A 15,879-nucleotide genomic window follows, 5' to 3' on the forward strand; every position below is an offset into this window, starting at 1 on the left:
ACTAAAAGAAAATGAGAAAAAGAGAGAGAGGGAGGGGCACCATTTGGTGCTCTGCTTCGAGCAGCAAAATGTCAAGGGCCTGATTGGTTTATGTATAAATTTTTGATGCTGTATACTGCCTTGAGTGTTTTAGATACAAAACAGATGGGATAAAATGTTCAAACAAATAAAATAAATACAAAGAAATGAACTCATTTTACTCATTTTAGGTGTAAATTTACCTACAGTCAAAAATTAGTACATTTTTAATCTAGTTTGAATCCGGTATTTGAGTTTTTGCAAAACTGAGGTTTTGCATTATTGACTGCAAGAACTGGTGAGGCAAGAGAAAACTGAGAGGCATTATGGGTAAGAGAGGATGGCTAAAGATACATGGAAAGATGGGTGCGTACTTGTGCAAAGCACTGATTAATAATTTAAGCTCCCTGCATTTGGAGCTGACTTATCCCATAATGCACAGGGAAGGAGGTACTCTGTTCCCCTTGCATAAAGGAAAGAGTCAGCTGCAAAAGCTTCAAACTCCTGCTTTTTGTAGCTGATGCTCCTTATGCATTGGGAAGGTAGCAGCTCCTTCCAGGTGCATTATGGGATGAGTCAGCTTCAAAAGCAGGGAGCTTACTCAGAGCAAGTAAACGTGGCACACTAATGAGCTGAGGCACAGCAGTTGGGCTATACTGTTCTACGTCACCCTTGTTACGTGGCATTTTGAATTCAGCAAAGTCCTGCCTCCTATCAATGCCTTGAGAAGCAGAGATGGGAATTTCCAGATAAAAAAAGATGAATAATAAATATCTCGAAATGAGGATTGCTGGTCTTTGGCCATAATAAAGTTATCCATTCATTCTAAATGAGTTGCTTTTCAGAATGAGGAACACTTCACGAGCTTTGATCTGGCGGGTGATAGCACATCCCTAGTAACACATTTCCTTTCAGTCCTTGTATTGTCACCCATCATGGCTCTGTGGAGGACTCTGGTCCTCCTAGGTTTTCTAGCTTGTTGGATTCTATCCCTTCTTTAATATACAGTGCTACTCCACCCCCAGTCCTTCCCTCCCTGTCCTTTCTGTAGAGTTTGTATCCAGGATCAGGAATAACAGTGTCCAACCAGTTCTCACCGTTCCACCAGGTTTCTGTTATGCCCACTATATCTATGTTTTAATTAGCAACCAAGCACTCCAGCTCACCCATCTTGGCTCAGAGGCTTCTGGCATTGTTATATAAGCATTATATAAGCACCTATATGCAGAGCCTCTTATCTGGCATTAGCATGTGTACTGTCACTTGACCTTTTTGACCTGCTGTTATGTGTTTCTGTCTGCTCTACTCCTGGTTCTACTCTGTCCCCTTCTGGTTTATCTGAAACGCTTTAACCCTTGCACCTTAGGGGATTTTGCTTGCCAAACCAGATACCACCCAGTTCCTGCTGGCAATCCCCCAGGCATCATTTTAAAAGCTGCTCTGCAATCTTATTTATTTTAAACACCAGCAGTCTGGTTCCATCTTGGTTCAAGTGGAGCTCATACCTTCTGTACAGGCTTTGCTCACCCCAATAAGTATCCCAGTGCCTGACAAATCTAAACCCCTCCTTCCAGCACCAGCGTCTCATCCACACATTGATACCTCTCAACTCCACCTGTCTCGCTTTTCCTGCACATGGAATAGGTAGCACTTCAAAGAATGCTACTCTGGGGGTCCTGGACTTCAATATGCTACCTAACAGCCTAAATTTTGCTACCAGGAGCTCCTGGCTGAATTTCCCAACATTGTTGGTGCCAACATGTACCACAACAGCTGAACTCCTCCCCAGCACTGCCTAACAGCCTAACACCACGTGGCATCCACAAGCTTCACACCAGGCAGGCAAGTCAGTGTGTGGTCTACACATGGGTCACAAACCCATCTCTCTATGCCCCTAACGCTCAAACCACCCACTACTAGGAGACTTCCAGCCCCCAGAGCAGGGTTAGCTAGGGGACATAGGAAAGCTGCCAACTCTCTGTACATTTGCGCAGGGGCGTAACTATAATAGGGTAAGGGGAGACAGTTGTCTGGGGGCCCACTGCCTTGGGGGGGCCCAGAGGCAAGTCACATGACTGACTCCCCCAGCCACGCACTCGCCTGGGCTTCCTTCAGTTGTATTTATCCTCCAAAATTGATTTGAGTGTTAAGACCTGGAGCTACCAGAACAGCATGTCTTTCTCTAGTACCATTAAATGACTTGCAGCGTCCACAATTTACAAAACCTTTTAAAAAATAGTTTAGGGTGATGTTCTATTGTGGCACATTGTGTGTGTGTGTGTGTGTGTGTGTGTGTGTACACACACACTCACAATGCTTTTTGTTACCACTATTCAGCCTCATTTAAGATTTCTTTACTTCATGAGCTGAGCTTTGGGGAGGGGGGCATTTTAAAATCTTGTCTCTGGGCCCACTCCAACCTTGCTACGCCCCTGCATTTGCATGCACATCTGTATGTGAGAAAGCAAGAGAAACAAGGTCATGCACACACATAGAGGTATTATGCCTATGAGGATGATGAGTGCAGTGGGTGAAGGAGTAGCTCCAGAAAGCATCTCCTTCCCTCTCCTTGCCATAAAGGATTCCAGGTCCCCCAGTCCTTGCCTGCCTAATTCTGTGCCTCTCTGTCCTTTCTCTTACTTTGTCTCTGTGGAGCAGAAACAATGTCTGTCGCTGGATGATTTTCCTGAGCACTGGTACTAGAAGATGCCACAGAAAAAAGAACCCAACTTCAGTCTCAGATATGCCACTCCCATAAACATCATATTCATTTTGAAACAACCCATATCCCTTGGGATGTAACCAGCAGTGACGTGAATGGAAAGCCTCAGTGAATCAGAAAGGAATCAGAATCACAGGGAAATGGATATGAGCAGCAGCAGGATCACACGAGTTGATTCCTGGTCATGAGTTGATGAGTGACGGGCATAACTGGGGGACTTTTTTGGATTCCATAGAAGTGGAATTATTAATAAGCATTCACTGTTTATTGATTCTATTACAAGGAAGAAAGATCATGCCACGTCCTTGTTTTCTGAAGAAAGATTTGGAAAAGACAAGCCAAATGAGGCAACAGTTAACCATTCATACTAGAATCTGGCAAATGAATGGACTTTATTTGAATTTTTTGTTTGTTTGTTTGTTTGTTTGTTTGTTTGATGTATATACCGCCCTTCCAAAAATGGCCATTCAAATGGCTTATTTCAATGAACCAAAATGTATGCCTGGCATGAACAGTTAAACAGGAAGCAAGAAGAGGAAATTCAGCTTTCCTAGGAAGCAGGGAAATCCCCTCTGCCTTCTGCTCTGAATTCATACTATTAAAGGAAGCATCCTATAAAAAGTAATCCTACTTATTTAAACCAATGGTAAAGAATGGCCATTGCAATACATTGCTTCCTTTCCAACAGAGATGTGGTGAATTTCTGAATGGCCATTGGAATGTATTGAGCCCAGGGTGACTGTAATTGCTCATTTACACAATAGTTTTAATGGACCATCCCAAAACAACCAAGGAGAAAAGTATTGTTCTTCCAAATGGTCATTAGAATGCACCGAGATGGGTTGTGATTCTGCACTCAAACCTCCATACAAACCGAAATTCTGTGAGGAGAAAAAATTGTTCATAGCAGTGTTTACTCTCAATACATGGACTGTTAACAGTCTGGAAAATGTATATAATACAGTGAAAGGGAAAATGGTATAAAAATATAACAAGATGGGAGACATATGCACCAGAACAGAAAATAATGCTTTTCGCATAACCGAAAAAGGGGGAAACATTCATCAAAGTCAGTTAAGTACAAAAAGACGTGTTCTATTCCGCTTCAGTCCCTAGCAATTAAAAGCAGTTCAAATGGGAGGGACAAAGGCACGGGGGGGGGGGGTGTTTCTGAGGCAAAACACATGGCTTAATTAAAAATATATGTATGCGACAAAGGACACCTTTTAAATTAGGTCTGAACCAAAATGAGGTGCATGTTTTGTGAAAAAATATTGCTCCCGCCAAATGCATCTCCAATTTCAGCAATTTGCTGCAGGGACTGCAAGAAAGGAGGTTAAAATGTTTGCCTATTCAGAGGGAATACAGGAAACATTGCCCTCACTCTGATTTGGTATTGAGCTAAATGTGATTGCTGCATGAAGACATGATATTATCGTGCTGCCTAGATAATCCCCAATTTGCTGGGATTGTCTCAGAAAGAATCCCCTGTTGTTTGGGTTATTTTTTTAAAAGTGTGCCAAAGCTTGCAGATTGGGGAAAGGAAAAGCAGCTATAAACAGGAAGAACACAGCAGACAAAAAGGGTAAGCAAGGGAGTGGTCCATAAAACTTCCACACCCACAAAATGTTGGAAAGGGTAAGCAATACAAACAAAAATTAGGAACATAGGAACTTAGGAAGCTGCCATGTACTGAGCCAGACTATAGGTCCATCTTGCTAAGTATTGTCTACACAGACTGGCAGGGGCTTCTCCAAGGTTGCAGGCAGGAATCTTTCTCAGACCTATCTGGGAGATGCTAGGGAAGGAACTTGGAACCTGGATGCTCTTCCCAGAGCAGCTCCATCCCCTAAAGGGAATATCTTACAGTGCTCACACTTCTAGTCTCCCTTTCAAACGCAACCAGGGTAGAACCTGCTTAGCTAAGGGGACAATTCAAAAGAAAGCTGTATTTTTTATAATGAGGTGGGGCTGACATGTAACAAAAAATGGTAGGGCCAAAATAGTATATGCCCGTGCTAAAGGCAACTAGCCAGTCAACAACACAAACTTGCACACTCACTGCTTGTGCTCATATTCATAAGGTCTTCAGACTTATGACATACTTGGTTCCTGAAAACGGTATCTTAAGTGGAAACAAAGCCTTAACTCAGAACCTCTTTTCCATTAAGAAACAATATTATTAATGGGGATTTTGTTCCTGAACCAAGGCCAAATACCCTATTTTTTCCTGCTGCTATCAAAGCTGGCAGCATGTCAGTCACAGCCATGCAGCAAAGAAGTAGATGGTGGAGAATCAGAAATTGCTCCCCCTTGCCACCTGCTCTCTTGCCAGTCCCTTTCTGGCTCTCTCTCGCTTTTCCATGGAAGGAGGGGGGTCAGCTGAGTAGATTGCCTCCTTCTCCTCCTGTGCAACAGTTAGACAGGAAAGGAAGGGGACTGGGCAGGAAGTGTGGTATATGGGCTAGGAATGGGCTGTGCACTCTCTTCCCATCACATCACAGCACAACAGCTGAGCCTGGAGAAGGAGGAACTGAAGCAGCAGCAGTGGCGGGCAGCAGAGGAAGCATCTCGGAAGGACGCCCATCCCTCTGCAGCCTCACAGCAGCAGCTGCCTCTGACAGATTGACAGTCTCGGTGACAATGAAGCCTGAGAGCCATCATTGTCACCTCCTCCTCCTTCTCAGTCCCATGTTCCAGCATCCATTTAGTGGAGTTTCCCCTCCTGCTGCGAGTGTTGCAAAGTTGAAACACAGTTTTAAATCTGAAAGAAGGTGGTGATTTTTACAAGCATCGTAAGTGCCATTCTTCTTAACTCAGAGCCAGGGGCGTAACAAGGTTGGAGTGGGCCCAGAGACAAAATTTTAAAATGGGCCCCTTCCTGATACACATGCGCACACACACTTCACGATATATGGTGAGTGCGGGGGGATTGTAACCCAGCGATCTCATCTCTTGAGCCTTCTGGACTTTTCAAACAGTGGGAAGGAAGGATCATTCAGAATAATAAAGGAAGTTCGGCGGGTGTTGGAGAGTCATGTGACTTGCCTCTGCGGGGCTCCTGGAGGTGTGGGGGCCCCCAGGCAACCGCCTCCCCTTGCCTAATAGTAGTTACGCCCCTGCTCAGAGCGTCTTAAGGTGAGGGCTGCTTGTCTGCCAAAAGCCAACAAAAACGCCCTGGCCTGAAGCAGTGGCTAGTGAAGTGGTTCCGTATAGTGCTTCATGAAGTAGTTGACAATTAGCGATTGCTGGCCACTTATGTGAGAGGAAGGGGGATTTCTGCCCTTACTTCCTAATTTTAGACATGAAATGCTAGCTGTAATATTGTTCTTCTTGGTGCTGCTGTTACCTTTTTAGCGCTCATGTTCTGGACATCTTTCTGCGATCATCTAACACTGAAATCTTATACACACTTACCTAGGAGTAAGTCCCATTGAACTCATTGCTTTACTTCATAGCAGACATGCAAAGGATTGAGCCTCACATAACTATAGCTCAGCCATGAGCACTACCTCTTTTTCCATTTATGCATTCATCTCTATGACGCATTTAGCACCTAAAGGGTCCTGTTAAAATACCGAATGGCACAGTTCTGTTCAAACTCTGCCAGTACTTGGGTTTGAATCAGAAAAGTCCCCTTTTTCATAATTTGCTTTATCCAGTCTCTTCACCTAGCTCTCAGAATCATATTTATCCCATGTGGTGTCTTTCTAAACAGGACCTTCCAGTGAATAATGGGAAGAAGGGTGGGGTTTCCCCACTCAGCCATGTCTCCTGACTTCCCAGTTTAGATTACCCAGCTGCAATAGCAACATAGCCCATTAACTTGCTTGGTAACATACACATACGTTATTTGTTCTTTCATTGTCATGCGCCACAGCAGATCACTTCGTGAACAAATGCTTACACTGCTGCTGTTATCTAACGAACATATTCCCTTTCACTGTGCTTGTACTTTGTCAGTAGCTGGTTCTGCTGTCAGCTAGCAAGTCATGCCATGCACCAGGGCTGACCAGCTGTTGTTGGATTACAACCAACTCCTCCTCCTCCTGTTTGAGGAGATTGGTGTAGCAGTTCACCAGTGAGCCATAATCACCATAAACAGCATACTGTTCTGGAACTATTGTTCAAAGTCTTTCATATAAGCAGAAGTCTCAAAGAGAATTCCACAGAAGACAGAGAACCTGGTCCCAGACTTCCCGGTTGCCAAAAACTACTTGGGTCGCCATTTCCCGACTACCCAGGCATTCCAAAGCCTTGAGAAACCTGACTCATTCGGAACAGTATATTCCGCAGTCCCATAATACACAGTCTGTCATTTCCAGGAGACCACATAAAGAACATAGTTCACCGTCCACTTTTCATAACAGATACCATTTTCTGCATAGGGCACAGTGGCCAGATAAAATTCTCAAAATGGAGACTTGTCATGCTCTGTTAGGTACACATAGGCGACATCTGGCAGAGAGGCTTGGACAGATCACATAAAGTCTTTGCTTGGTTTGTTCAGTGCCCCATTGTCACTGCCATTCTGTCCTTAAAAGCCTTCCTATCCAACTTTTAACTTCAGACTGGGAGAGTGGGAGGACATCCCTTCTCAGAGCCTCCTTGGCTATAACAACTCCTATAATCCCTAGGTGTAATAAATTGTAGCTGAGAATGATGGGAGTTGTAGTCCAACAACAGCTGGAGGACCTCCAGTTGGCCATCCTGGCCTTACACATTTGCTGACATTTGGAGCCAATAACAACCAGCACAGGAGGAAGGCAATTAAGTGGCAAAGCAAGGCCCTCCCATTATCACACACGAGTTGAGTACTGACTGTCATGCGATGGTTGCAAGGATGGGAATGCAATGTTTGCCAGTGACTCACCTTCTTGCTGTTCACCTCTGTTCACTGCAAGCAAAGGTCTTCTAAGGTGATCGCTAAGTCATGTTCTATGAATCACTGAAAGCAAACATTAATGTGCTCATGCTAAAGAGACACATTGTTTCTTCTTTCTTTAAGATATTAAAGATATTCTTTCCTTAAGATATGCAAAAATTATTATGCAAAATATACTTGAAATGTTGCTTCCACAATGCTTACAGAGTTTTTATTTATTAGTTGTTGCTGTAAAAATGTGATTCAGTCAGTGCTAAGTGTTTTAAAGTCCCATTAATCTCAATAGAAAGCATTAAGCATATACTTAATCTTTCGCTTTGAAATCTGAGGGAGTTAAGAAGGCCTAATTTTGCATGGATCATGTCAGTTAGCAGCCTCCAGCTGTACTTGGCCTCAAGGGGAAACAGAGACTGCAGATGAAGAGACTCCTCACCATTGCTTTGGCCTGAAGCGAAAACTTGCTCTAGAGATATCATGGGAAGACAGAGAAATGTAGGTCTAAGAAATGCCCCAGTAGCTGGTCATTTCTCTTTCACAGCAGACCTGCAAAATGAAGTTTTATTGTAGAATGGTCATATAATTCAGGACATGTCCTCACAGGAGTTTCTTGTGTTTCTGCCTAGACAATGTGGCAGGTATTTCTGGAAAGGGAAGAACTACACACCCCATGCTGACCCAAGTCTTGTCTTTGTCAACCATGCAGACCAGTGAGAGGACAATAAAAATATGAATATGATGAATATTTAAATACCGCTAGGAACATAGAAACATAGGATGCTACCATATGTTCTGAGTCAGACCATTGGCCCATCTAGCTCAGTATTATCTACACAGACTGGCAGTGGCTTCTCCAAGGTTGCAGGCAGGATTCTCTCTCAGCCCTATCTTGGAGATGCCAGGGAGAGAACTTGGGACCTTCTGCACACAAGTATGCAGATGCCCTTCCCAGAGCAGCCCCATCCCTAAGAAATATCTTACAGTGCTTACACATGTCTCCCATTCAAATGCAAACCAGGGTGGACCTTGCTTACCAAAGTTCATGCTTGCTACCACAAGACCAGCTCTTCAGGGCAAGACCTGTGCGCTGGGGATGGATAGGGCCAGTTGCTCTTCTTCTGCTAAATAAAGAGAATCATCACTTTTAAAAGGTGCCTCTTTGCTCAGTTAGCGGGGGGGTCAAGGCAAGATTGAGCACCCCAAGCATCTAGGTTTCAGGGACCAGAAGTGTGTGAACAAGAGAATCTAATCTCCTAAATCAGAACTTTCTAGATGTGCCCAAAGAAATACAAGCCCCAAAGATTGGGGACAGAGGAGGCCAGAGCCCCACCAAAGATTAACTGAGCCCCCACAGGGACAATTAAGCAAAAAGACATCCATTAGAACACACTGCAACTAACATCATCATCCATTGTACTGAATGGATGTAAATGAATATTACAAATGGTAACTAAAAATGCAAATCTGTATTTTCTGATTGTATCCAATGTGTTCCAGTAATGCAGAGGTTTCCAGGAGGGAGTACCAGCACCCTTTGGACTACTGAAGGCTTTGCAAGGGGCTTCTCAGAGCCCCCCTGCCTCCCAGTGCTGCTACCTTGCTCAGTTAGTCCCTTGTTAACTGAGCAAATGGGCACCTTTTTAAAGTAGTGGTTCTCTTTATTGAGCAAGGGGAGAGCAACTAGCCCTATCCAGCCCCTGCACAGCATCCCTTCAGACACTGGCTGTTGCTGTTGTCTATCTTATGTTTCTTTTTTTGATTGTGAGCCCTTTGGGGACAGGAAGCCATCTTATTTGTTTGTTTGTTTGTTTATATCTATGTAAACTGCTTTGTGAACTTTTGTTGAAAAAAGCGTTATATAAATATTCATCCTATTCAATATTTGTTTCCCATCTAAGAATCACTGGCTTGAAGCTGGGCTGTCTTTGGTTCACCCGCCTCCTCTGCTTCTAACCGGCTGGCTATGTGGTGAAGCTCAGCGTACCCTTCCCTCAGTCTGACTAACAGGTAGGGTTGCCAGGTTCAGATGGTGTAAAAAGGTCAATATCCATCACACAAAAAAGTGGAAACGGAGGATGCTTTTCACCCAAAAAAAGTCTCCAAAAAGTCTCCACTGTGTGTAAAATTTGCATATGGTTATTGGTACTATATGAACTTGTCGACCCCGCACAGAGCATCTGTGTGCTCTTTGGGGCCAGCGGTTACCTCTTCCCCCCACCTTCTGCCCCAGTCTCCGCTTCCGGGCCTTGCCTCCACGCCCAGGCTGAGCCCGCCGCTGACTCTGGCCTCCGTGGCTGGGTCCGCCGCGGCGGCAACCAATCCTCCTGGGTGCGCCTCAGCCAATCAGGCATGTTCACCACCCAGCCAATCAGCTGGGTGCTGGGACACACATTCCAAGGCACACCCAGAAGAATCATATATATAGATATTTTCAGGGGTGGAGCCACCGTTGGGTGGACAGGTTCAAAGAACCCAGGCTGCCACCAATCAGGGGTGGCAAGCGCGGCCCCAGACACACACCCCGCATCTGACATCAGGCGCAGGAGGCATTTTGCTGGTTTTGGTTTGTTCCTTACACGTGTGGCCCTTTTGTTATATGTTCCATTGTATCCCTTAAAGGCAGGGAGAGGTGCTCCTGGTCTCGCTGCCATCGCAGTGGGGCCAATCAATCTCCCACCCAAACGGGGCCATGCAACCCCGCTAAGGAGAGAGATTGGTCCATGCTGCATTGGCAGTGCAGCCAGAATGGCTCTCCCTGCTTTTAAGGCAGGGAGAGTCACTCTGGCCCACGCTGCCCAACGCAGCTCAGGTCAATCTCCCTTCCAAACGGGGCCACGCGGCCCCGTTTGGGAGGGAGATAGACCTGAGCTGCATTGGGCAGCATGGGCCAGAGTGACTCTCCCTGCCTTTAAAGGCAGGGAGAGTCACTCCAGCTGCACTGCCAATGCAGCGCAGCCTGATTTAAGCTCAAAACGGGGCCACGCAGCCCCGTTTGGGACCAAAATAATGCCCCCCACATCTGATATCAGATGCAGGGGCGTATCTGGGGCCGCGCTCACTGCCCCTGATTGGTGGCGGCCCGGGTTCTTTGAACCCATTCGCCCAATGGTGCCTCCACCCCTGAAAATATGCATATATAATACCAAAAACCATATGCAAATTTTATGCACAGTGGAGACTTTTTAGATACTTTTTTGTGTGTGTTAAAAGCATCTTCCATTTCCACTTTTTTTGGTGGCGGCCTGTGCGGCCCCATTTGGGAAGGAGACCACATCCCCCGTGTCTGACGTCTGACGCGGGGGCGGGGCCAGGAGGCTGTGGCAGCAGCCGCACACAGGCTGCTGCCAGCCTCCCTACCCTGCTGCATATTTTGATAAAAACTGGAGAATAAGTACATCTCTCCACGGTGAAGCTGATAACCAGGTGAGCAGTATGCCTGCTCAGTCTAATGTCTAGCTGCAGAGTTCTCAAGGCCCCTGCTTCCTAACTATAAATTAATCTCCTGGTTAGGTTTACCACTGTTTTCCTCCCCGCATGGGTCACCCAGCCTGCTCTCCCCAGCCAGGCCAGGAACTTCACCTCTTGGCTAGAGGCAGGGCAGCCAGCTAGCAGCCGAGACAGCCAACAACCTGGATGGCTTTAAGAAGGGTTTGGATAACTTCATGGAGGAGAGGTCTATCAACGGCTACTAGTTGGAGGGCTGTGGGCCACCTCCAGCTTCAAAGGCAGGATGCCTCTGAGTATCAGTTGCAGGGGAATAACAGCAGGATAGAGGGCATGCCCTCAACTCCTGCCTGTGGACTTCCCAGGAGCATCTGGTGGGCCACTGTGTGAAACAGGATGCTGGACTAGATGGGCCTAATCCAGCAGGGCTGTTCTTATGTTCTTATGTTCTCTTTGCATGCTGGTGCAGTGGTGAATGCACAGTTTCCTACTTCCTTGCTGTTTTCTATGACTACAAACATTTATATATGGCTTTTCAACAGAAGATTTCACTGTAGTTTTCATAGAAAGATAAATAATAATATGCTCCCCTGTCCCCAACAGGCTCAAACTCTAAAAAGAAATGCATCAGGAATTGAAGGAATGCTGTGTTGGGGTTGGATAGGGCTAGTAGCTCTCTCCATGATAAATAGAAGAGATTCACCACTTTAAAAGGTGCCTTTTTACTCAGTTGGCAGGGGTAAAGGTAAAGTGTTCCATCAAATCAATTTTGACTCCTGGCGCCCACAGAGCCCTGTGGTTTTCTTTGATAGAATACAGGAGGGGTTTACCATTGCCTCCTCCCACACAGTCTGAAATGATGCCTTTCAGCATCTTCCTATATCGCTGCTGCCCAATATAGTACCGGCGTCCGGCGGGGATTCAAACCTTCTACTTGTTAATCAAGCATTTCCCCACTGCGCCACTTAAGGTGACCTTTACCTTACTTTTTAGCAGGGGTAGCTTCTGAGTAAAGATAGCTAACTGCTAACTTCTCACGACCACCACCATATGAAGGAAACAAGCTGCACCTGCCATGCTCACCTATCTGTGCTTCTCCTGCATCATGTGGCTCTGCAACCTGCCACTGAAGCAGAACCTCCACTCTGGCTTCCCCACTGGGTGGAATGTCAGTAGGAAGAGGAAGGAGACAGAGGAAGTGTTCTAAACGAACAAAATGTTCCAGCTGCTCCCCAGAACTTCAGACACCACAACACATGCACAAAAAAGTCATTTGCTCCCAAAATAGTATCTCTTCCTCCTAATGCAAAAAAAAGTCATTTGGTCCCCCAAATAGTTGCATGTCTTCTATAAAGGTACCTAGTTGGCAACCCTTTAACAGGCTTTAGAAAGTTAGCACCAGGTAGCTTCAATAAACTTATTTTGGATATAAGCCAGTGACTGAAGTTGCCTGTCTTATAACTGTAACATTTATTTAAGTGTGTGTATGCACACACACACTATCTCTATGCGGTACCTGAACTGAAGGTTTTTTGACAGAAGGGGTACACTTCAATAAATTGAGAGATTCTAGCTTTTTTCTACAAAAAAGTACAGTAATTGGTTGCGTACTTCCCTTCTCTCTTTGAAGTGAAACCTATTTGTTAATGTTGTTAAGACATTGAAGTGGAGGCTAGCTTCTGCCTTTTAGGATCAACCATCAACAGTAATTGATCCAGCAGTCAAGAAATATACCGCAGACTAGCACTTGGTAGGGCTGCACTGAAGGCCTTGGAAAGGATATTTCGATGCCATGACGTGTCTATACCAACAAAGGTTAGTATCGTTCTGACAATGTTCTTCCCTGTGACACTCTATGGATGTGAAAGCTGGACTTTGAAGAAGCAGGACAGAAAAAGTATTGACACTGTTGAACTTTGGTGCTGAAGACTTTTGAGGATACCATGGACAGCCAGGAAAACAAACAAATGGATCCTAGAGCAAATCAATCCAGAATCTTCACTCGAGGCACAAATGACCAGACTCAAACTATCATACTTTGGACACATTATGTGAAGACCCAGCTACCTTAATGCTGGGAAAAGTTGAAAGAGAAGAAGAGGACGACCAGCAGCAAGGTGGATGGACTTGATTACAACAGCAATGAATGCACCACTGAAAGATCTAAAAGGCCAAGTTGAAGACAGATCATCCTGGAGAGAATCTATGTATGTGGTTGCTAAGAGTGGACACCAACTTGATGGCAATCAATCAATCAATCAATCAATCAGTATTACTTAGTTTTCCTTCTTGTTTACTTGTGTAAGAATGATGATGGCAAACTAATTTCAACAGTACTGAAAGTGGTAGCTCATACCAAGATTACTAGCGCATTCAATAAGCAGATGTAAAAATGCATCTGGAAAGTAAGCAACATCCATGATGGCCTTGAGTCCCCATATTTAAAACCCTCCTGCCAAGTGGCAGCCATTACGACCTCAGCATTTGGAACAGGATCTGCAGAGAAGGTAAGAAACCTTGTTCTGTATCTTTCTGAGCAGAACCCCTGAAGATTACAGATGGTTCAACAGTCATATGTCCTTCAGACACAACATGCCATACAGTCCCCACCTCTTAGCAGTTCACTGAGTCTGAGACAGGAAGGGAGGAATGTTGCTCAGTTACAATGGCATGTGCGTTGTTACTGACTGCACTATAGCAGTGTGGACTGGTAACATTCTCTGCATTTTTTTTCTCTGTGTTTTTGCTAAAGAGAAACAGAACCTGACCTTTCTCAGGAAACAGATTTGAATACATATCAGCATACACACAAACAGAACATAAAAGCAGAGCTGCGGTACATTTTTTTCCATGTAGGGCAAGCCTAGTTTCCTCTCACATTCAAACACTAAAGTGCCATCCTATGCATGTTCACTCAGAAGTTGTTCCACTGTGTTTAGTGGGGCTTACTCCAGAGTAAATGAGCATATGATTGCAGCCTGATTCAGTTCTCCGCTTTGCCTCTCCCATCATGCCTCAGGTGTGCTTTTTCTACTAAGGCACTACATATAAATTTATTCAATTAATTGTGCATTTGTCCCTTTGTAATTATTTAAAGCAAAATCAAATTTAAGAGAATTGAAAAATGCTTCAGACAGGGCATATTTTAATCTTAACTATTTTAATTTTCAGATGCCAACGCTCAGTGGAGCTTTGCAGGCCTACACACCACCCACTCCCTTGCATGCTGCAGTACCATATTTCCATCTCCCACAGAACAGCCCAGCAGTTTCCTAATGGCACTGAGTTTGTTTCACAGGAAATCCTGTGAAATCTATTGCACAAATCCTAAGTATACATCTCTGATCCCAAGTGCATGCGCACAGTTTCTGAACAGACTATGTTCAAAAGCAGACTTCTATGCCCAAATTTCTAGATGGATGATGATGAACCATGAGTGACAGTGCATGTCCCCCCAAAACTGCCAATTCAGCTGCCAGGGATGTGCCATATTAGAAGGTTGCCATATTAGAAGATGGATGTTAGCTCCAATTTGTTCATTGGAAAGAGGAGTGATGGAGTCGCTCCCAGGGGCGTATCTAGGGTGGGGCAGGCAGGGCACATGCCCCGGGCACCACTTGAAGGGGGGCGCCATTTCTTAAATTTAAAAAATAATAATTAAAAGGCTGCCAAAAACAAAATTGCCCCCGCGCATGCTCAAATGGCCTCTGTGAGGCCCTAGGCCATACCAGGCCTCACAGAGGCCATTTGAGCATGCATGGTGGCCATTTTGTTTTCAGCTGCCATTAAAAAAAATTTTTTTTTAATGGCCACCGCACATGCTGAAATGGTCCCTGTGAGGCCCTAGAGGCCAGCAGGGGGGAGGGGGAACCTTTGAAGACCCCCCAGCCTTTAGGAAGCCCCCCAAAGGGGCTACAGGTAATTTTTTTTTTAAAAATGAATATAATATAAGCCACCGTACACATATTCAGATATGTGACTTGTATGTGTCCTTCAGACTTGTATTTTTCCACTGATATTATGGTAAAGTTATCTGAAAGATGGGTGTCAGATGTTTGGACAGGGGGTGCAATTTCAATGCTTGCCCTAGGCACTATTTTCCCTAGATACGCCTCTGGTAGCTCACCACCCACCCCACAACAGTCAATCAGTACCATTGCTGATAGTTCAGCAGGATATATGAGTGAAGATCTGAAACATGCACACATTTGGATTGGGCCTGTGAGTGGGGAAATGAAGGATGACTCTCCACTCCAGCTCCCCTAAATAGATCTCTGCTTCCTATTCTGAAATAACAAACCTCAAACTCTTGCATGTTCAAAAGGGTGAATTACTTTTCAAAAGGGTGGAGTACTTCCACACTAGCAGGCAGATCACCCAGTGGTTTTTAGGGTAGGAGACGCCTCCCACCCTAGTTCAGGGGTTGTGTGTGCTCCTAATATCCAATTGTCTAAGAGGGGGAAATAAAGCTCCTTCTGGGATTGTGTGGTAAGCAGTAGCTGAGTCAGAGGGCTCCCTCCTACCCAGCAGCTGTACCCAGCTGCCGAATTATTTTATTATTTTTATTATTTTTACATTGTATATCCCACTCTTCCTCCAAGGAGCCCAGAGTGGTGTACTACATACTTAAGTTTCTCCTCACAACAGCCCTGTGAAGTAGGTTAGGCTGAGAGAGAAGTGACTGGCCCAGAGTCACCCAGCTAGTATCATGGCTGAATGGGGATTTGAACTCGGGTCTCCCCGGTCCTAGTCCAGCACTCTAACCACTACACCACACTGGCTCTCAATGTTATGGTATGTTAAGATCACCTCC

This window comes from Hemicordylus capensis, chromosome 1 (assembly GCF_027244095.1).
Source record: "Hemicordylus capensis ecotype Gifberg chromosome 1, rHemCap1.1.pri, whole genome shotgun sequence".
NCBI classification, from domain to species: domain Eukaryota; kingdom Metazoa; phylum Chordata; class Lepidosauria; order Squamata; family Cordylidae; genus Hemicordylus; species Hemicordylus capensis.